The sequence below is a fragment of the Meriones unguiculatus genome, chromosome X (assembly GCF_030254825.1).
Source record: "Meriones unguiculatus strain TT.TT164.6M chromosome X, Bangor_MerUng_6.1, whole genome shotgun sequence".
Taxonomy (NCBI): Eukaryota; Metazoa; Chordata; class Mammalia; order Rodentia; family Muridae; genus Meriones; species Meriones unguiculatus.
Window position 1 is genome coordinate 38,545,283 of NC_083369.1, and position 23,735 is coordinate 38,569,017.

Sequence of the window (23,735 nt, forward strand, 5' to 3'; positions counted from 1 at the left end):
GTTTGTTTGCTTGCTTGCTTGCTTCAGAATGTGACCATTGGTAGTTCAACCATGCTCCAGGCCAGACCAAACTCCCAGGAGTACTTGGGCTGTACAAATTGACCTCAGTAGGTGTAAAAAAAGGACAGAAAACCCCACAAAAATGGCTTTGTATGAAGGGGAAGAATGTGAAAGAATTTGGAAACTTGAATTTAATCAAATAACCTTGCAAGCCATTCTAAAATAATTAACAAAAATATTAAAATAATACATTACCTATATACAAATTTAGTTTTCTAAGCAAACACAAATGTAAATATAGAACACAAAGGAAACAAGATGATATACAGCTTTCATATGTAAATTAACATAGTCTTAAAATTTGATATTTAGATTTGGGTAGACAATATATATATTTAACATATCTTTCCTCAGGTTTATTTGTAAAAACAGCATAGGACACTGGTCATCTGTAAATAGTGTGTAGGTGGGTGTGTCACACCAGTCCGTCCGTTTTCACATTAGCAGAACCCTTTTCTACGGGGCCTTCACAGGGGCCTGGGCACCTTTGGGAGCCTGAGCTGGAGCTGCGGCCTCTGCCTTGGTTTGAACCTTGGGCTTTGATTCGCAGAGCCTACGACCCTTAGCCATGTAGCTTCGAATCCGCTTCCCAAGCTTGGGTGAGCGATGAAAGCCAGTCCGCTGAGTTTGCGGCTGGGGGCCTTTGGCATCTTGGGTTTAACATCTGCAGGCTTCACAAGGGCCTTGATGGCCTCTGCTTGCGCACTCATTGCCTTTGCGTTGTTTGCGTGCATCTTCTTCAGGCCTTTCTTGTTGTGCTTCTTGGCAAAGCGCATGTTCCTCAATAATTTGGGGTCCACCCCTTCAGAGATTCGTGTCTTTGTGACCGGGGTTTCTTGATGCCATTTCTGTGCCATTTGCAGGACTGGTTGTGTGTGGTGGGTGGTTCTCGGACTTGGCCATGTTTGCGCAGTAACCTGCGTCTTCCACAGAGTCTGGGACCAGAAGAGAAAAAAACCGGGTAGACATTATTTTAAAAGGCCAATAAGATGTAGGACTCTAAACAACTCTTGAGAAACTTTTAATAGTTTGTCTTTCCAATATAGATAAAATCCGTTCACAACTCTTTAGGATCGAATACAAAGAAAGAACTCTGCATTCTTCCATAATGTGTAGAGCTATAAAAATTATATTTTCAGATTTTATATGATACTACAAAACAATGAAAACCGTGTAATACTGGCATGAAGCAAATAAACAGATATGAAATGGTACAGAAAAAATAATCTTGGATATACTGTGAAGTTTTTATATGAATGTTAGTTTTGATTAAGATACTGTTCATTTCATGGCCTGCTAAAATTCAAGGATGTGCCAATGAACCATATTCCTTTCTCTTTAAAACATATTTTGAGTTCATCATTCAAAGTGAACTTTTAGATCATTTCAGTTAGAGTAGACCTTTGCAAACCATACTGTAGGTTTGATTTCTGCCTTGCCTTTGGTCTCCTGCATATGCCGATGCTTCATTCTGATTTACCTTGTTCTTTGCCTTCTGTCTTTTATGTGTTCACATTCCAGGACCTTTGCTTTGTTCAAGAGAGTTGATCAGCTTTAGTTTTGACAATGAAAGACCTGTGCATTAGAAGAGATCTAAGACCACTTTTGGGGAAAATAGTAAAAGTACATGGGTTTCTTTTTTTCTTTCTTTTTGTTTTTTAAGGCTTTTTTTAAAATTTAAATTTATTTATTTTTTATATTAATCACAGGTTATTTACTTTGTATCCCAGCTGTAGCCCCCTCCCTCATTCCCTCCCAATCTCACCCTCCCTCCCTCATCTTCTCCCTTCCCCTTTCCAAGTCCACTAATAAGGGAGGACCTCCTCCTCTTCATCTGACCCTAGCTTATCAAGTCTCCTCAGGACGGGCTGCAATGTCCTCTTCTGTGGCCCAGCAAGGCTGCTCCTCCTTTGGGGCAAGGAGGGTAGAAAGGCTTGCCATTGAGTTCAGGTCAAAAATAGTCCCTGTTCCCCTTATTAGAGAACCCATTTGGACACTGAGCTACCGTGGGCTATATCCAAGCAGGAGTTCTAGGTTATATCCATACATGGTCCTTGGTTGGAGAAACAGTCTCATGAAAGACCCCTGGGCCCTGATATATTTGGTCCTTGTGGTACTCCTGTACTCACCCTAGCAGTGTATCAAAGCAGATATTAAGACTCATAACCAAACATTCAGTAGAGTGCTGGGAATCATATGAAAGAAGGGGGAGTTAGTAAGTACATGGGTTTCTAATACGTCACTATACTGATTAGATAAGAAGTTTTATAATATCAGATTCCAAATATACTTTTGTAATTGCATTCTCAAAGTATTTTAACACATTCAAAAACATTTGTGTTAATATTGTACACCTTGGGCTTCTTTTCAAATTACTACTGACCTTAAATTCAAGTATGTTAGGAAATATTAAGATGCAGGTCAAATTATAATCTATAAAGTTCTGAAAACTAAAACATACAGTAAATAATTGAAAGAAGCATGTCATCCAGATGTGAGGTGAATATATTGACAAGATGAAGTTACATAAAGTGTTGTGTTCTACATGATAAATCTCCAATATTTTTGATTAGTATGAGAAAATCAAGTAAACAATTCAACAGACCTGTAGAACATACTTAAAGGTAGCAACTATGATAAATAAGGAATCACGAAACAAAAGAATCTCACCCAACATGGCATCTAACTACAAAGCTCTCTTTGCAGAGTCCAGGCATTTCCACTCCTCTTGAAAGAAGCCTATGGCCACATCCTGAAAAGTCAGTGTCCTGTTATGAAAGATAACTGTTTTATCATGTGCCAAGTAAAAAAGGCTTTACTTAAACTATGGAAATGTGAGTTCATCTGTTTTATATAGGCATTATTCTAAAAGATGTCCTATAATTTACCATCTATACTAACAAAACTGTATGCTAGAAATATGAAAGGTCATGTGATTTTGGACCAATATAGGGTGTAGATCACAGGCTGCAATAGGATATGTGATTGAGATGCATATTATTTTCATATATACTTCCAGACAAAGTCACTGTGAATCACCAGTCAAAGGCTTCTATTATCTATGAAAAATCGATGCTGTAGTAACAACTGGCTAAAGACATATACGCTGCATAAATGCAACCATGGAATGGAACTCAGAAATATATAACAAGATGCAGAATTGCCACATGTGAGAAAGAGACAAAATTCTTCCTCTGCATGGCACCAATGACTCCCATGCTCTTACAATAATACCAAAGGCATGCCTACCAGAAAGAGAAAGAATGAACTTCTAAGGCCTGAATAAATTCTGGAGACACTGTGAGAAAACTGATAAAGGAAATGTAGAGCCAATAGATTGAATATTTGAGCAGTAGCTTCTTTCATTAAGCTACTGTGTTCCATCACGCCTTCAAAAGGGTACCAAGAAATCAACAAAACCAGCAACAACCAAGAAGAAATTTCAATAAACAACTCTATGGACAGCATTCTCATAAATCTGCTTACCTATTTATCTGTAAAGAAAAAGTGAGATCAAGAATTTTTCAGGTAAATGGCTGGAACTAGGAAAGATCATATGGACTGAGGTCATCCAGACCAAGACCAAGATAAACATCACACGTTCTCTCTTATTGTAGGTTCCTAATTACAAATCTTCAATATCAATACATATTCTGAAGCAAATGCAGAAAGAAAGGAAGTAAAAATATTTCACTGCCTGTGTAGGAGGAAGTGAAACACACAAAGGAGAATAGCGTGGTCAAGTGATCTGATCAGGGATATGGCAAAAAACTGAGTCTAATTAGGGAGTGAAGAGGGAGATAAATATAGAAGATGAAAGAAAGGTAATATAACAGGAAAAATATATGAAAAGTCATAAGCATTTATACTGTTAACTATATACTTAAGAAACCATAGTACTAGTGTTTTACATAATATAAATATTTTCACCTGTCTATAGATAGACATATATACTACAAATGGAATTTTCTTGTCGGGATAAGAAATGGCAAAGTGTCTAAAATAGATTACCCGACTGCTCATTGCTAATGCAACTACTGTTAAAGCAGGAAAGCTCCCACCTTCCTTCCCCCATGTCCCTGTGTGTGCTGTAACTACAGCAGCTTCAAAGTGAACTCAACTCTTACAGAGGTCTCTCTTTATAATTTCCCCCAAAGCTATGGAGGTTGGAGGACACTTATTCACTGGTCTTTCCCCTTCTCATAGTCCTGTCAGGCTAGGCATGGAAGGAGTTGCAGGACCATCTTCCTGGCACAGGGCAGCAGAGGCAGGATTAGGTGTTCAAAACAATTCTTAACTACATAGCATGAAGAAAGGATGAGCTACAGGAGATTTTGCTCTAAACAGAAACCACATGAATGCACTTGAGCAAAAGGAATGAAATTTGTAATGACTGAGAAACACTGGAGAATAGAAACGAATAAAATGTTAGAGCAGTAATACATAAAGAAAATGAAACTTAAAAAGTAATACCAACAATCGACTTTTTGAAAAGATAAACATAATTAAAAAAACACACAAGTATACTGACTTTAAAAAAGAGCAGGACAGGAACCACACAAGGAGAGCAACAGAACCAGAACATTTGGACACAAGGGTCTTCCCAGAGACTCATACTCCAACCAACTACCAGGCATGGAGATAACCTAGAACCCCTGCACAGATGTAACCCATGGCAGTTTAATGTCCAAGTGGGTTACATAGTAATGGGAAGAGGGATTGCCTCTGACATAATCTGATTGGCCTGCTCTTTGATCACTTCCCCCTGAGGGGGGAGCAGCCTTACCAGGCCACAGAAGATGACAATGCAGCCACTCCTGATGTGATCTCATAGACTAAGATCAGAAGGAAGGAGAGGGGGACCTCCCTTATCAGTGGACTTGGGGAGGGGCATGTGTGAAGAAGGGGGAGGGAGAGTGAGACTGGGAGGGGAGGAAGGAGGGGCTTATTGGGGGATACAAAGTGAATAAAGTGTAATTAATAAAACAAAAATAAATTTTTAAAAAGAGCAGGTCCTTCCCTGGTAGATGAAAAAGCCACCGTTTGACATTGCTGCTCTGTGCAATGCTAGCTGCTGAGAACTGTAACCTGACACACACAACTAGAGGCAAAGGCTTGTGTCTCCAATTTCTGAGATGACTTAACTATGTCAAGGAGGATGGCACACATTTTCATAGGACAGTCACCTAACTGAAAATTTAATAGTCGCTGGCTCAAGCTAACTCACCCAAGTTTGTACACCTACCAAGCTGGTCTGATTTCATTCACATACATGCTGAGAAATTACAAAATTATTCACCCTGCCTGAATCAGGTTCTTCTTCATAATGGTGACCCCTGCAGCTGAATTCCTTAAACTTTAGTCTGTGATCTGGCTATACCTTGTTTCATTCTGTGGTGTACACAGTAAATTTTTCCACCTGTTCTGGTATGAAGGCAGAAGCAAATCTTATTCCTGTTACTGCAATGGAAAGTTCACTACATGACTCAAATGAGTAATTTTAAAATTCTGTTGTGGTACAGTCCTTTAAAGAATTTAGAAAGTATAATCAAGAAGAAAACAAGGTCATTCCCAACAAGGTGACTTGAGTAAACATAGCTTGTCTCAGAAACATTGTCTAACAGGTTGAAGATGCATCTGTCCCAGAATTAATATGCCTTCTCAAGAAGAAAACACTCCAGACACAATTAAAAGATTAATTATGAAAAACATTTTTAATGACAGCATGAATTCAGCTCTGGCTAATGCTCAAAGAGGAACCAGCCAAGAAAGATTTTTTTTTTCATTAGAGTGACATATGTTGTCACCCTAAAGTTTCTTTTAGGTTCGGGTCCCAGGTTATGTTTTAAACAATTTAAATATGGACAGGAGACTGCACACTTAAAGATGAGGTTTACACAGCAAAGATATTCCCAGAATTATTTCTTAAGTACACCAGTGACCTGAAACAGCATGTCACTCCTTAGTGACAGAGTCCTGAGTGGAAGGTCCCAGAGGATTAAAAAGATAGGTAAAGTAGAAGGTAGAAAGGATAAAAGCTAGGGTTGGGAGGTCTTGCACAAACTATGTCTTATGCTAAGTAGGCTTCTTAAGAATAGCATCTTGTATACTACTTTTAGGGAAATAATGGGAAACATCTATGTAGAAACTATCATACAATAGGACAAACTCAAGAGGAGTCTAATAAAAAAATAGTGCACAAGGGGGAAAACAGAGTGTGTCAAGAACATTACTGACCACAGTGGACTTTGGACTAGGAACCACACTCCATGTGGTAGGAAAGAGATGGGTTCTGAGGATCTGAAGCAACACCTTTCCAAAGGCCCTGGGCCCCAGACCATATCTCTGAGACAAAGCTCCCAGAAAAGGAGCTACCTCATAGTCAAAAAGGCAATTGATCACAAAAACAGATGAATTCTAAAATACAACAGGTTACAATGTCAGGAGCCATTCTGTTAAAGGAGCTCATTCGGCAGGTGGGCCTTCTGGAAAGGGATCTGGTGTTTTGCAAGGTCTGTGCCATGATACACCCCAGAATTGCTTCCAGTGTCTGAAAGTGCACTCATTCTTTGTGCACTGCTATATCTTTCTGTACTCTGGTTTGATGCGAATAGTCACTTTCTGGGTATTTACACACTCTGAACAAACTTCCTACGGGATCTTCTTAAATGAATTTATTCCTAAATATGGAATTCTTTATTTGCATCAAACAATTTTAAAAGTTAAATTGTTTTAGAACTTCTAAAATAGCTTTAGAATGTTTATAGCTGTAATAAATACCTTTGTGGACCTCCAGATGCCTTACTAGGAGATAGGTTTAAGGCAGATTTGTAGCCTCAGATAGTCTTCACTCACAAATCCTGGTATACACCACAAATATAAGCAAGTTGGTTTAAACTTCCCATGACCCCAAATTATACTGGGACTACCAAAAGCAATGTCTAATTAAGTGAAAACCTTGATGTCATTATTTACAAACTGTTCTGCTGTAATTCCTTATACCTTGTCATCTTATGGCATTATATCCTGTCATGTATGTTTTGTGTCTTGTCCATGTCTGATCCGTCTTTGTGTGCTATAACTTGGGAGGACTAAATTAGAAGAATGAACTACATAAGATGGACTGATGGACCTCTGAAGCTGAGGAATCCAATTGTTAAATGTCATCTTGACTGATATATCTGATCTATGTTCATATGTTCTGGGCTCTAGGTGCCTCTAGCCCCACCCTCACCTGCTTCTGTCAGAGAAGCCAAACCTCAGAATTTGTGGTGTCTGACTTGCAAACATTGCTAAGCTATTTTACAATGAGGTAAATGATTTTATAAAACATAAACTTTATCAATACATTTACAGCTATGCTTGTTTACTGTGCTGCATAGCCTGAAATTTCTGGACCACATTAAAATCCTTTAGAGGGACATTTGTATTAGCTTGCACATAAAAAATTACCTTCCATTTTTTCTAGAACTTTAACATGGTTCTTTAGTATTGTCGTCTTCAAGATATATCCTAACATATAGTACTAAAATGTATAAAATATTTTTGGAAGTAATAGAAAATGTAAATTTTCATCTTCAGTGAACCTTATACCCATGCTGATTTATGTACCACATTCTTCCTTTTCCAGGATCTATATCACAGAAGAGCATAGATAACCATGAAACACTTGCTCTTCTATTTAGAATGTGATGGAAAGCTCACATTTTTACCCACAGCATGGATGTTTCTCCAGGTTTTAAGCATCATATCTTTGTTGAGACCCTTCTGAGAAGGGTCCATCAAAGCCCACTCCTCCCCAGTGAAGTTCACATGCACATCTACATAGGTCACCTGATCCCAAAATATACCATAAATATTTGTGATAGAATGGGTAAGTATGACTAGATTACTAATATATACTTCATTAAGAATCTGTTCACATAATTTTGTGTGCCTCGCACATTTATTCCATAACACAGAAGTTCTAACAAAACAAGCCATTTTAGGAGGAAAAATGAAAACAGATTAATTATATTGAGTACGCATCAGAGAAATTATATCAACAGTAACTATCTTTAGAAAAGGATGTACAAGGGCTAGAGAGATGGCTTAGTGGTCAAGAGCACTGTCTGCTCTTCCTAAAGACCTGGATTCAATCCCCAGCACTCACATGGCAGCTCATAACCGTCTGTAACTCCAGCTCCAAGGGATTTGACGCCTTCATGCTAACATACATAAAATAAAAATAAATAAAAAAGAAAAGGATATACAAGCTGGGTTTGGTGGCTCCCACCTTTTGATATGATCTACAGGCGGTTGTAAAAAAAGAACTTCAGCTGGGAAAATGCTTCCGTAAGATTAGTCATTAGGCTGATCTATGGGGGATATTCTGGATTGATGATTGATGTGAGAGGACTCAGCCTATCCTGTACTAACACCTTGGACAGGTAGTTCTGGGAGGCCTAAGAAAATAGCTGGTTGGTATGGAGAGATGGCTCATTGAGTAAGTGCAAACACTGTTCTTTCAGAGGACCAGAATTCAGTTCCCAACACCTACATCAGGCAGCTTAGTGATAAGGAAAAAAATAGCAGTGAGCCGAATCCCATCCCCCAAGACAATTTCTCTGTGACTGTCTTTTATAGTTCCCCTTTAAAGAGGAAACATATTTTAAAGATAAAGTGGTGGCAAGGATAAAATCCCATCCATCAATCTGCACTTTTCAATTGTTACGTGTTTATGAGGGAGAGACAAACAGAGGGGCAACTGATGTGTGCCATTGAACACCTGTCAACCCCGAGAAGGAATTACTTTTCACTTTATATTCTTTGTTGCATGCTATCATTCTGTGATGGTAGCCAATTGGGGAATATTCCTTACCTCACAAAAATGTTGCAAGAGTGGTTGGTAGGTGTACAGTGGGGGAAATCAGGGCTCCAGCTACAAATTAAACAAAGCATTACTCCCACAACCATGTTTATTAGGCTGTCTACTCCTGCCCCCAGGTACTAATAAAGGAATGCCCACTCTGCCCACTCTGACATGGTTGAAATTTGAGACTAAGGCTACTTTGGATTCTTTTTACCAATATCTTTAAAAAACACAGAAAAGAAACCAAACCCATCTTTATTAACTCTTTTTTGATTGTTCCTCAATAGAAATAATTTAGGATATACTAAAGTCTAAAAAATAAAAGCCACATATGTGGGGAGTATCAAAAGTATATTATATCAAAACAGGCTTCAGTGGTAGCCCAATCTACTCACCAGGTTCTTCGCATTGTTTTAAAATGATGATGATAATGATAATAGTAATAACAATCATAGAAGAAGAGGGAAAAAGTCAATACCAACAAAATGAAAGACTTAAGTTCCTCTGCTAGTTGGTATCCCTGCTCTCTAGGCTGCACACTTACTGTATATCACTAATAAATTAGCATGGAGGCCTAATATGATAGCACTCAACCATCCCTTCATCTGTTTACTCATGTATTGTGAAGGTAAGATAGGATATAAAACAAGACACACAGAGTACTGTCATTTCCCACAGAAAAGCAAGTGGGAATTTAGAAGAATGCTTTTAAAGATAGAGTGTGTTTCTTCCCTGCATTCTGTCTCAGCTCACAAAGTCTTCAGTGACCTCAAGGATCAAATGCAATTATATCTGCCATATATATTTGCTATGCTGTTTGAATCTTCCAAGGACAGCATAATAGTACAAGGGAGTGACATCTTTATGAGGTTAACCCTTTCCTATTTTAAGAGTAGACTACACTCAGCAAGGTATCAAAGGAGATACTGAGACTCATAGGCAAACTTTGGGCAGAGTGCAGGGAATCTTATGAAAGAATGGGGAGACAGAAAGACCTGGAGGGGACAGGAGCGGCACAAGGAGAGCAACAGATCAAAAAATTCTGGGCACAGGGGTCTTTTTTGAGTATGATACTCTAACCAAGAACCATGCATGGAGATAACTGAGAACCCCTAGAACAGATGTAGCCCATGGCAGCTCAGTCTCCAAGTGGGTACCCTGCTAATGAGTACAGGAACTGTCTCTGACATGAACTCAGTGGCTGGCTCTTTGATCACCTCCCCCTGAGGGGGGAGCACCCTTACCAGGCCACAGAGGAAGACAATGCAGCCAGTCCTGATAAGTCCTGATAAGACCTGATATGCTAGGGTCAGATGGAAAGGGAGGAGAACTTCCCCTATCCGTGGACTTGAGGAGGACATGGGAGGAGATGAGGGCTACAGTGGGGATACAAAGTGAATAAACTGTAACTTATAAAAATAAAAATAAATTAAAAAAATAAATTAATTAAAAAAGAGTAGACTACCGAAGGCAGATGTGACTCCTGGTGTATACCGAGAATGCTGGAAATCTGGTAGTTAGGAAGAATAAGAGGTCGTCATCCAGAAGGAGGGAAAAAATGATGTTCTGAGGAATAGTTAGCTGGAGAAGAAGTCTGGGAGAATTTTGGATGCATATGATAAAAAAGTGAGGTTTCAAAGGGTGGGAGTTAAAAAAGGAAGAACAAAGCAAGGAAATCAGTGTCTGTGCCATGAGCTTGACCACTGTGTGTTGACTATTGCTCAGTTTCCTCAAGTATTATCTAATTTAACCTCACAACCTTTGGAGGGACTTACTATATTATCTTAAATTAATGCATCCTCAGAAGCATGGCTAAAGCTACCAGCTTTATTGGTTTCCTGAAACAGTCAACCTTTGTGACATTATAAGCCACCCCAAATCTAGTGGCTCAGTGCAACTAAGTGCAATTTCTCATGGTTCTACAGGCTGCTTGGGATGGTTTTCTAGCAGGCTGTGATGAGAAGAAGGAGGTTTTGGCCACATGATGACAGTGGTGGTGCCCTTTGCAGGAGTGTGCTTTTGTTTCTCTTCATGAGGATATTCAGCCTCCATGCAGGCCCAGCTTCTTGGGTCTGGGTTTCAAAAGAACTTCATCAAGGACATCCTAGGTGTAGCATGATGCCATTTTGTCACATATAGGTTGTTAAAACAATAGGGTTGGGGATTTAGCTCAGTGGTAGAGTTCTTGCCTAGCAAGGGCAAGGCCCTGGGTTCAGTACTCAGATAAAATAACAACAACAACAACAAAAAATAGCCAGACACGGTGGCACATACCTTTAGTCCCATCACTGGGAGGCAGAGGCAGTTGGATCTCTGCCAGTTTGAGGCCAGCCTGGTCTACAAAAGCAACTTAGGGGCAGTATACAATTCAAAGGAAGAAATGGCAGCCATTATTTTTATGAGTGGGAAAGTACCACTGGAGAGGAAGATGTGAGATTGAAGGGACTGTAAGAAAGATTCCAAGTCCCATGTTCCTGTTACCAATACAATCTTAATGTTTAAGCCAATGTTCTGCTAATTATTACCTTTTTTCATAGGTTTATAAAGTTACCTTGATAAATGACACATTCTGTAGGCTTGAACAGATGTGAAAATCCCTGGGTTCTCTCATTAGCTCTAATGTTGCTGCTGTTTGTTTGTTTGGTGTTTTAATGAGCTTTAATTTCTTCATCTATGAAAAGAGAGTTTTGTCTTTTTTCTCTCTGCAGGTAGATACAGGTCTACAAATTGTAGAATAGTGACCTATTTTTAGAGCAACACAAACTTGCCCTCCAGGAGGACAGGAAGGATCGAGATAAGATAAAGCAGGAAGATGGCTTCTGTTTGTAACACACTCCCTTGCATGTTGTGAGTGCAGGGTTAAGGGGGGAGAAGTAAGGAAAATTCTCCCATGTGAGTATGTAATCTTGAATAATCTGGCTGCCTCTCCAGGCATTTTCATTTATTATATGTTAAGCAGCATATGACAGCCTTACACCAGGGATTACAGTATGAGTCTTTGCCCTGAGGGCTTCTGGATCTAGTTAGACACCTGCACCACACTCACACAGGAGCTAAGAAGACAGAAAGTGAAAAGGCTTCCCAGCCAGTATGTGCCTGCAGGAAATGGCTGGCTGGGGCTGTCTCAGAAAGATATTGTTGCCTGGCCTATGGAAGAGCAGGTTCCCAAGGAGAAAAACCAGTGTTTAATTTAGCACAAAGACAGCTCAGACATTCTCTCTGGGGGACTGAGCTTGCAAACAAATTCACATGCACAGACTCTAAGCCAGGAAAGGAAACACTCTTTGGTGCAATGCTTGGGACTTAGACCCAAACTTTACTAAAAGTTTGCATAAAGTTTTTATGTTTTAGATTCTAGATTCTAGAGGTCTCCTGAAATGAACAAGTTATGCCTAAGTAGAGCAATCACCATCCCAAAGACCCAGTATAATGTATACTGAGCCAGTTAAGCTCCACTTCTTTGTATCCTACTTGGTTGTCATAACTTTGACTTTGAGAGATCACTGTGTATGTCTTGATATCTGTTAGTAGACTTTTGCTTAAACTCCTTGTGAGTATGAATGTATGTGCATTCGTGGGGGTACACATGAGTGTGTGTAGGCTATGTATGCATGTTGTGGTCAGCCACTGGTGTAGTAGTTCTTCAGTTCCACTTGATTCTTAGCATTGTTATTTCATTAAAAAAAAAAACACCTACTGGTAAATTTGAAAATTAAAAAAAAAACAAAACCATTAATTAAACCCTTCTGAGAGGATTCTACTGCTGCTTCCTTCTTCATTTCAGCCCCTTGCAAGGCTAATTTCCTTCACACTCCAGCAAGATCTGTGGGAGAATGAAGGAGAAATGATATGCTAAAGACACAGCCATTACACACAGTCCAGTGGAGAACTATAGCCTGCACTGTGAAATGACAGCAGAACTTTCTAGCCTCAGAGACCAGAGTAAGATGGGAAGAAGCAAAGCTCCAAATTTAGAAGGAAAATACAGAGGGAATTCCCAATAATTAAAAAAGGGTGTCAGACCAACCCCTATGATACTGTAAACTCTCATCTAGGAATGAGCATGAGGTCTGAGTTGCCACCCCTCTGTTCTAACTTACACCAAACCTCCCGGATTCATCCCTGTACTCACAGAGGGTCCTCCAGCAAGGGACTATTTTAAGAGGTGGATGGTGGGTGGAAGAGAGAAAAGAGAGTCCTGAGGAAGGGTGGCAAACACCTTCAGTTTTTGCAGCTGCAAACTGTTTAGAGCAGAGAATTATTGGGAGGCTTGCAGAAAGATTATAAATTTACTGAGGATAATTCAAGGCATTTATTTACTTTTGGCTGCGGATGCTGGTGACACACACATGTACACAAATCTTATCTCCCCCTCCTCCCTTCTCCCCAGCATCTCTCTTTCAGGAGACAAACTTCCCCTTAGCTGGGAATTCCAGAGAAAAGTCGGGAGAGAGAAGTAAATAGGCCTGGAAATTTCAATATAAACTGAATAGTTTCATTCAAGGATAAAGCATTGGCCAGTTCAATTATGGGTCCCAGAGTCACAGCTCTAGGCAGCCCAAGAAAAAAATGTTTGCCCTGTGGGGAAGAAGAGCAGTGTCTCAGTCTCCAGAGCTTACCAGGAACCACAGGAATCACCTCAGATGAGGACATGGCAAAGAGCAGCCAGGAAGAAGTAGATGCTGGCTGAAACAGGCCCTCTCCTCCCTCAGGAGCTGCTCAGTACCATTCTTCCTGGGTGCTTTCTGAGTGTTTTGGGGCTCCCTTGGGCATTTCCTATCTTCCTTGAATCAGGCTTGGCTCAGGCAGACTGCAGTTGCCTGTGAGCAGTTGCAGAGCTTCAGGAACCCAGCAGGAGACGCTTTTGAGCACAGGGCTGGCTTCCTATTTGTACTGAAAGGCATAGCAGTTGGGGGTGGGGGAGCCTGAACACCACAAGCAGTGGGTCACCTGACCAAGACTGACAACCAAGAACCACTGACTCAACTCTCTTCCCTCTGGGTGAGGTGTTGTCGCTGTCTCTGAGTAAACACTTCTAGTCAGAAACTTACTCAGGCTTTAGGGTTTGATGTGCTGTTACCAGGACGACTGCAGACACAGTGCTTCCTAGAAGCACAGTAAATTGCTAAGAAGCCACCCATGAGTGTTGGGAGATGACACTGCTTGATTGGAGGCTGCAGAATAAAGACTAGATTGGGGCCTGAGGTGGGGAGCCCATGAGGATCTTGGGAGTCTTCTTTTTTTTTTAATATTTTTTTAAAGATTTATTTATTAATTATACAACATTCTGTCTGCACATCAGATCTTACTGTAGATAGTTACGAGCCACCACCTGGTTGCTGGGAATTGAACTCAGGACCTTTGGAAGAACAGTGAGTGTTCTTATTCTCCGAGCCATCACTCCAGCCCGTTGGGAGTCTTCTTACCAAGCAAGCATTCCTGCAGAAGTTTGCTTGAGGTATTTCCCTCACTTTTTGTTCCTGTTAAGACTATGTAATGTCAACCACAGATTTCTCTTGAGCCCAGGTGAAGGGCAGGAATGAATGGGGAGAACGATGATAGGGCAAGGTGAACAGGTCAAATGAGCTAAGTTGCCATCAAGTAAAGAACGTTTTGCTGAGCCTAATCACAGCCAATGTGCTGAAGCAGGAAGGTTCTCCAGTGTTTCTCAGCTATAAGGTTCTTCCTCCGCAAACTGCACTTTTGAGCCTCTGGATAACCCAGGCTTTTACCTGGTAAGGAACACACTTTAGGTGTAGGAAAATGACAATGAGCACTGCTGACAATGAGCAATGCTGATGTGATAGTGATACTCTGTTGGAAGTGGTGGGGCTGTGGTTGCTGCCTGGGAGGACATAGGAGGGGCAGCAGGGAGTGGTGGTAGTGGTGGTGGTGGCAGTCGTGGCTGTAGCATTAACATGTTTGCTAGGCTTCCTTGCCACCTGGCCACCCTGAATCCCGCTAAGGAGTTGCATACTGCTTTCTTTTTCCTGGTCTGAGCTCTCAGCCCTACCATGTTCAGTGTCCTTCACAGCTCAGGCAGTGCTGTAGCAGCAATGTGAGCCTGCAGGCATTCCACAATAGCACTGTGCACTCTCTGGGTAACTAAAACCCCTCCAAGGAGCCCAGCCCCAGAAGCCCCTCTAACCCTCCTGCCAGGGGACTGGGGGAAGTCCCCCTCTTGTTGGACACAATGGTGAGACGTAAGAGGCTGGTGCTGGCTATTGCAGGCAAAGCTGATTTCAGTGTTTAGGGTCATGTGAATAAAAGTCTTTAGAGGGTGGGGAGGCCATGGAGAAGGTGTGTGTGTTGGGGGTAACAGGAGGGTGGGTAGGAAAATTAGAAACCAACTGAGGAGAGGAAGTTGGAAACAAACCATGACCAACTTACTCTAATTGCATTTGACAGCTCAGGAGAAATTGGATAGAGTTAAATTTCTCTTCTCCCCACCAGGCTGACAAGAGCCCCTAGGTACTTTGTAAACACAAAGTCTTGGGGACAGTTCAGGAATTCAGGGATTGTCAAGGAAGGGACAGAAATACATAGCAAAAGGCATCAAAAGGCTCATTAAATAGAGACCCAGGATCCCCTCACCTAGTTGCTCTGGAAAATTATAAGGTGTTTCTGCACAGAAACACATTTCTGTAGTGGTCTATGCAGCCTTCAATTTCACTCAGGTTAAGAAACAAACAACAGGATTGTTTGCCAAAGCTTCTGACATCATGTTCAAACTGTGCATGATCAAGGAAAACTGTCTTGGTTTCTCCATCCCTTTCTCTCCTCCAGTGTTGATGTTTTCTTCTCCACAAAGAAAACAGCTTTTAAGCCTTAACAAATCATGCTCTTCAAGATAATCAAATCACCCACTGGCAAAAAACCTGATTCCCTCTTAGGTTGCTTAGTCTCAAATGAAAGCAGTCTGAAGCAGCTGGCTACTGAGAGAGCTCCTTCAACAACACCCCCTCCCCCAGTCATGTCTAGTAACTTTTCTGTCCACTTTTGTACATTACATGCCTGGCCAGCGGCTCAGAGGGTCTGGACTTCCAAAGACAATGTGGCTCTTATCTTTTGTATTGCTTTGCTTAGATAGGAGGCAAAGAAGAAAAAAAGTAGCTTGTATTTTCTTTTCTCTTTCAGGTCTGTTCGAAGCACTTTCCTGCAATAGGTGAGAGAGAGACACACACAGACAGACAGACAGAGACAGAGACACACAGAGAGAAGCAGAGAGAGAGAGAGAGAGAGAGAGAGAGAGAGAGAGAGCCAGCAGGCTGCAGATGGGGAGGAGGTTGGACACTCAGGCTCCCTGGTGGAAGGCAGCCAGCCGCCAGGGAAGTTCAGGGGCCTCCCAGAGGCCTCCAGAATAGCATCTCTCTGCAGATTGCTCTGGGCTCAGCCTCGGTCTGGGTGCTGTGGTGGGGAAAAGACTGGGGAAATTCCCTAGTCTCCTTCAAAGTGTTTGAGCAGCTCTCAGTGCTAAAGACATTCCCAGCCAGGGACTGTATTTTTCCTCTTCCAGGCCTGCCCTCTGCCCTACTGAGGATATGATCTTAGGTTTTCAATAAGCTGTGAACGACACCACTGAACACGCCAGCAGGAGCTGTGTGAGCACGGAGGACAAGCTCATTTGCACAGTAAGGAAATTAGTGAGTGACTGCTGTGAGGTGGTCAGAGGGAAGTCCACCATTGTCGCCTAAAGGGATCCATTTCTGTGGGCCAGTTTGTGTGGGCAACAGTCTGGGAGGTGATGAGCAAATCATGAGGGATAAATAAACATTTTATGAGGCTGATATCGTCATTACCCAGAAAAAGGAAAAACAACAATAACAACAATGTTTTTGTTTGAAAATTCACCAAATGCAATGTGTGTTGTCTGTAGCTGTCTGGTTGGGATATTTAATGTACCTCTTGATTTCAAGAGCATTCCTAACAAAAAATAGGTTTTTAATTCCTTATCTTCAGATGGTGTGGTTTGCAAAATATTCAACCAGATTGGACAAATCTGTGGGTGCTTATCAATTATAGAGAAGAAACTAAGATGGGCACGGTATTGGAAGTCAGGAACAACAAAAATGCGAGTGCTGTAATTTATAAGTCATTTGGATCTGAGGTCTCCAGACAAAGCTTCATTCACTTAACAGACTCTAGAATGTGGGCACTATGATCCTGCTTCAAACATGAGATCTGGGCAGAAGCAAACTAAATAATGTATCTCAAGCCTGAATTTACCCACAGTTCCATCCCCCAATTTATTTTCACAGGTCCCAGGATGTTAAGTTGGAAATGGAGACAGGCACACTCAGACAGGGCAGGGTATGTCTTTTGCAAATAGTTGGAATCCAAAGTATTTCAGTTTTCAGGGACTTTGGATTTGGGGATATTGGCTTGGAATATTTCTAATCCCAGAGGTTTCCCAAATCTGCCATGTTAGCTCTGTTTAAATAATTCTGTTCATCAGTATCTAAGATTTTTTGAGTCAACTACTCCCTTCTGTATAGCCTTTGATCTTTTTGGAAACATCCTTCTTCCTGTCTCCTCCAAGGCCAAGTTCCTCTCCATTCATGTGGAGAAAGGAGAAGCTGTATTTGTTAGAGAAGAAAAATAGAAATAGGGTCTCCTGTATCAATAAAATTGAAGGGGTTTTGACCATCATATATTTCATTTTTGAAAGGAGTTCTCAGTAGACAGCAGCTTCCACTAACTTCTACTTCTGTCATATTTAGCAGTCACAGCCAGTTTAAGAAAACTATGTGGTATTTAAATGAAAAACACTGCTCATTCCGTAGCTCATGATAATACAGGTCTCAACAGCGTGAAGCTCTTGGCTAAACAAGCTACTCTTAGTAGCATAAATTATAAATCAGAATGATAAATTTGCTAAATTGAGACAAAAAGTAATTGATTATTTACTTGATATAAAATTGTCCATAGTTTTAGGGTATGGGGTACTGTTCCAATAAATGTAATAAGCTCTTGAGTTCAGATAATAAGCTCACATTTGCAAGTGCCTTGAGCTGCTGAGCCATCTCTCCAGCTCCCCCCACCCCTCCCTTTGTAATTTTGACAGAAGCATAAATTAAAAGCTTGGGTGCAAGACTTCAACAGACAGCTTTCCCTACTACATTCTAGCATTTAAGACATCCCTCTGGACTCTAGAGTCTAGCGAGTCTTTTGTCTGCATTAAAAATTTGCTATTTTCCCTGCATGTATGTATGTGTACTGCACTGCGCAATGCTGTGCTGGCTTAGGTCAGAAGAGGGCATTGGGTGCTCTGGACTGGAATTATAGGCGGTTGTGACCCATCACAAGGGTGCTAAGAACTGAACTTAAGTTCCCTCCTGGAGCAGTCAGTGTTCTTCAATGCTGAGCCAGTTAAGAACTGCTCTCCAGTACCCTTTTTTTTTTGTACATTTACCTGTATATATCCCAGCCATTTAATTTCTGATTGCCAGTATCACTGACATCATTCTACTTACACACACCATTTATTATTTAATAAAAAAAATCACCACCTTTTAAAGCCCAGCACTTAACATATGTCATCTTCCTCAAATACATGAACATTGCTAGAAATGTGTATTATTAGCACCATCCAGTTCCTCATTTAGGCAATGAAGAGGTATAAGATGATTTGTTCCATATCATGTAATTAGGAAGGGTGAGACCAGGGCTCTTCATACCCAGGTTCTCTTAACCACAAGGCTTGCTGCCTTAGTGTATGAGTGGCACTACAAGCAGGCCTAGCTCAAGGGATGCCCAATGTTCATTCTGGAGTGTAAGCAGGTTCAGTACTATCCAGAGAATGAGTCTTGGGTACAAATACATGAATATGAGGACAGACCAGTTGGGAAATTCAATTAATCACACCCAATTGCTTATAAAAGAATTATTTTTTGTAGTTTTCCTCTGCCTTCCTTTCCACTGGTCACCCATGATCCCAACACCTTCCCATTATCTGTCAGTTCTCTTCAGATTCTTCTTTACTTCCTTCCTATACTGCCCTTTCATCTTTACCCTTTGAACATGGCTTCACTTTTGTTCTCTGGAGTGAGTAAAGGAGTAGTTCTCCACGTGCCAGAGAAATAAAAACAGCAAGAGACATGTGGCAGATCTTGTTTTTTGAGGCAGAGTCTCTCACTAGCATGAGTAGGCTGGCTGCCTGGCTTACAAGCCTCAGGGATCTGCCTTCTTTGTCTCCACAGTGAGAGGATAACAAGTACATGCCATCATGTCTGACTTTTATTTTAAATATGGTTCTGCGGAGTGAACTCAAGTTCACTTGTTCATGTAAGGCAGGTACTATACTGATTGAGCCATTTTCAGATCAGTCCAAATATATTTTAATGCAGCCTATTTCTACTAAATTGACAGGACATGATAACACATTCAGCTGCTGTTTATCTGTGGGAAGAGCATAAATACATAACTAAGATACACTTCAGGATTCTTGAATCACAAAGCTCATGTTCTCCATGTATATCTATCAAGGTTTATTTGACTTTACTGTGGCACTTCATGAAAATCCGAGGAGCATATAAGCAAGATATTTTGCCACAAAGACATATAGAATATACAACAAATGTCACATGATTCAAAGAAACAAAACTCATCATCTTTGCATTTACAGAAATTTATAAAATCTTCTCTGAAGGAGTGTGCTATAATTCAAACTTCTCATCTTGAAAATAATCCATGAAGTTGAGAGAGTCTTGCAGTTGATCATATTTCTGCACATACAACAGAAAAATTAGTTATTTTACTAACAACAGCAAATAAGACAGACCTTTCTAGCTACTGAAACACATGTACCATGGGAATTGGGAGCAAAAATCATTTAATTATAAATAGAAACTGTATTTCAAATAAGCATTTCTAACTCAGAAAGCATTAGAAAGAAATCACATAATAGCATTATTAATTTCATACCTCATAAGTAATTGTAAACCATAGCATAAATATAATAATTCAGTAGCTAATCCAACATATATTTGTGGAACAGATGTGTATGTATATCAACAGTTTTCTAATAATGACTGATGAGGGGCACAGCTCTATAAAAGACACTTTCCCCACCCCTTAGACAAAATGCTCAGAGTACAGCAACTAGCACCCCTGCCCTGAGAGTCAGAAGAGAAACCATGGGTAGTTGAGGTGACCAGGAAAAGTGTGACATTCAATTTGTTTTGGACACAAATATCTAATAAGCGAAGTTAGTGGCAAAAGTGCCCTTCCCCCAGGCCAGGAGATTAAAAGTTCATCCAACAGTACCATGACAAGGGAACATAGGATTTGATAATAAAATGATGCCTTCTGAAAGAAAGAGATAGAGCTGAACCAAAGATATTGAGTTTGGAGAATAAAAACTATGAAATACTAGGTTATACATTGCTCAAAGATTTGACAGGCAATGTTATGTTGCCAAAGACTTGGGAGCAGGGGACTCATTTGAAGTTCATGTTCAGAAAGCTGGTTAGCTATTCTATAACTGTCTGGCAATGAGTTATGGATCTGTGGTGACAAATTAGGCAATGAGGGCTCAAACTTGGGCAGCAATGGCACTGGAAGTTGAAGAACAGTGTGGAACATATTAAGAGATGCACTAAACGTGCCCTGGAAATTTCAAGGTGAAAAAGTACAAGAATAATGGCAGGCAGGGCTATCACAGGCAGATCAGGGAGCAGAGAAGATACATGAGTTCACATTTAGACACAGAGTCCAAGTATTCATATCAGTTTGAGGGCATTAAATTATTTAATGGTTTCCTGATCTTGTTTATGAACTCTAAGAGAAGACCTCAATGGCCTGAATTCTATGATGACAAGGATTCATGGGAGGCAATGTTAATATTGCATTTTCATCTGAGGCAATGCCACAAAGCCCATTATCATAATCTCAAAAGCTCTAATTAGAGTACATTCCCAGGAAAGAAGAAAGAAAAGAATAAGACAGACAATGATATGTTAGCACAGGCCACATAGAGTTCTCTTGGTTTTAGTACATGGAAGTAAGATTCTCTATGATCTGTGAAACCTGCGCTTTCAAAGCAGTGGCTGCTTTAGGTTTATTATTTTATCTTTATATTATTTTATTCAAGTATTTATAAAATTCTCTTTGGAAAATTAAAATGTACCTCAGTATACAAAGAGAAGTAAATAACAATCTTTGGTTGCTTATATTACAAATAGCAGCTAATGGTAGTTGATCACTTTCTAAGTCCAGGCCCTAAAATATGCCATCATGCACATGATCAAAGCCCAAATTATCACTTAGTTTCTATTTTATAGGGAGCAACAGGCTTGGAGAGATCAAGTAACTTGCTTTCACATTCCACTGCTAGTCAGTGACAGGGCAAATATTTCAATGCATTCTTTTAACCTTTATAGGATGCTCTTTTGAGTGGCAGGGGTGGGGTGACAGCTGTTCTGAGAAAAGAAAGGAAAACCACAAAAAGGAAAGTGAAACAAAGGAGAGGTCATTAGGACCACTCTGCCATCTTCTCTTCCTGAAGATGTGGTTCATCACAGAGCCTCTGAGAAGTCTGGGCCTTTCATTAATAATGAAGAGCACTCTGGTATAGTATCAGATGGGTGTTCTGACAAGAACATTCCAGATTGTGGAAAGGGGGTAGGGGAAAGTCGTCAAATTTATTAAAATGAAGTCTGGCATTCTCCACCCAGAAGCAGCCATGAGACTGACAGCAAAAACGATTTATTTACGGAGGGGCCTTTGAGAGACTGAGCACAGAATCCAGCTCAACAGGACACTGTAAGCTGTGGTCCTCCACCTTTAATTTACTTAAGAGTCAGTCAGTTATTTAAATGTTAGGTGTTTAATGACCTTAAAGAGTTCATTCAATTGCTCTGGGTAAGGCCAGGAGCTATGTATATTCTTCTACAAATTACAAGGTGACATTTTATCAAAATAGGGTTTCTCTGTGTAGACCCAGCTTCCCTGGAACTCACTCTATAGACCAGGCTGGCTTCAAACTTACAGAGAACTGTCTGCCTTTGACTGCCAAGTGCGGGAATTAAAGGCATGCACCACCACTCCCCAGCTTATAGCAGTATTTTGAGAAATACCAACTTAGAGTGTAGAAGAAAGAGAAAAGAAAAAATGGTGAAAGAAGGTAAAAAGAGAAGACTTAGTAAGAGAAATATCTCACTAAAATTTGAAGTTCTTGTTTATGTAATAGATTCTAAATTATTTTAAATATAGTTGTAAAACAGAATTGAACTTCTTTTGTGGATGTGTTCAGGTATGTGTGTGTGTCTGTGTGTGTGTGTGTGTGTGTGTGTGTGTATCTAACCTATCTTTAGAGAAAAGGTCTCTAGTTGAATCTGGAGCTCACATACTCGGATGGCCAGCAACCCTAGGGACCTCCTGTGTCTGCTTTGCTGTGACTGGGAATCAAGCACATGCCATTGTACCTGTCTTTTAAGTTGTTGCTGGGACTCAAAATCAGGTTCTCATGCTTGTGTGGCAAAGAACTTTACCTACAGAGCCCTCTCCCTTGCTACTTCTGCTGATTTACCGTCTTTTCTCCTAGTATCCATGTTCCCATCAATCAATCCCAACAATGTTAGTGTCTACCTCCCAAGAAAGCCCGTCATCATGTGTATTTTCTTCCCAATGAAAGAGAACTGTTAGGCATATTACACTATTTTAGAATGGCATGTGTATTTATGGATTTTGGTTTCATTATGTTTTCCCTCTCATTTGTTTTTTTTTAAATTAAAACTAACTTAATAGCCCTTGGTTAATTAGACTGAAGGCAGATAATTCCAGTACAATAAGTAGGAGGAAAAGCAAGAACGAAGTTTAGTTGTCAGCTTTTCAGTCAATGGCCAAACAGACTGAGAGAATAGAAGAAAAATGCTTACAAGAGAAGGGAGAAGTAAGGAGAAGCACATGAAGACCATGAAAGAGCAGAAGGGCAGAAAACAACAGCTTGTGCAAGACAAGAGAAACATATGACAGACATCCCAGGCATTCTAAAGAAGAATAAATGTGGAGACATGACTGACTACAGCCAAAAAAAAAAAAAAAAAAATAGGTGTGTCATGAACACACACAGTGCTGTCTCGCTCAAAGGGACAGCAAGGCTCAGAAATGTCAGAGCATTTTTTTTTTATAACAACACACACACAAAGCCCACGAAGTACGTATTAATGCTGGGTATAAACTTTCAGAAGACTCTAGGGAATCTTTTGAAAAAAAATCTGTAGACAAGTATTTTAAAGTTAAAGTCTTTAAAAAAGCCCCAATCCCAAGACACACTGAGGCTCTTTGCTGCTTTTCTATGAAAAGGTGCTCCCTGTTCCTAACTAAGCATATGTTTTCTTTCTTTAAAATCTAATGTTATTTGTTACTCTCAATGGAGAATGTGTTGGTTAGTTTTCTGTCACTTTGGCAGAAGCTGTAATCATCTGGGAACAGGAATTCCCAGATTCCTAAAAAAAATGCCCCCATAGAATCTGCCTGGCGGGAATTCTGCCATGTCTTTTTAAAATTAAATATAGACGTGGGAGAGCTCAGCTCACGTCTGAGCAGGTCCTGAATGGTATAAGAAAGCAAGTTAGGCAAGACGTGGAGAGCAAACCAGTAATCAGTGTACCTCCATGTCCTCCATGTTCTCATTAGTTCCTGCACAGCCTTCCCTCAGTGATGGACTGTGTCCTGAGAGTTGTAACATGAACTAAACTCTTTCCTCGCCAAGCCTTTTTAGGTCATGGTGTTCATCACAGCAAAAAGAAGTAGGCTAACAGAAGCTGGAAACAGCCCAGATGCCCCTCAGTGGAGGAATGGATGCACAAATTGTGGTATATCT

The 23,735-nt window shown here is 40.5% G+C and overlaps 1 pseudogene; it reads right to left on the bottom strand.

The window, feature by feature from the left end:
- Positions 1–415: 415 nt before the first annotated feature.
- LOC132650108 (large ribosomal subunit protein eL29-like) lies at positions 416–963 on the bottom strand (annotated as a pseudogene).
- Between the last annotated feature and the right edge of the window lie 22,772 nt (positions 964–23,735).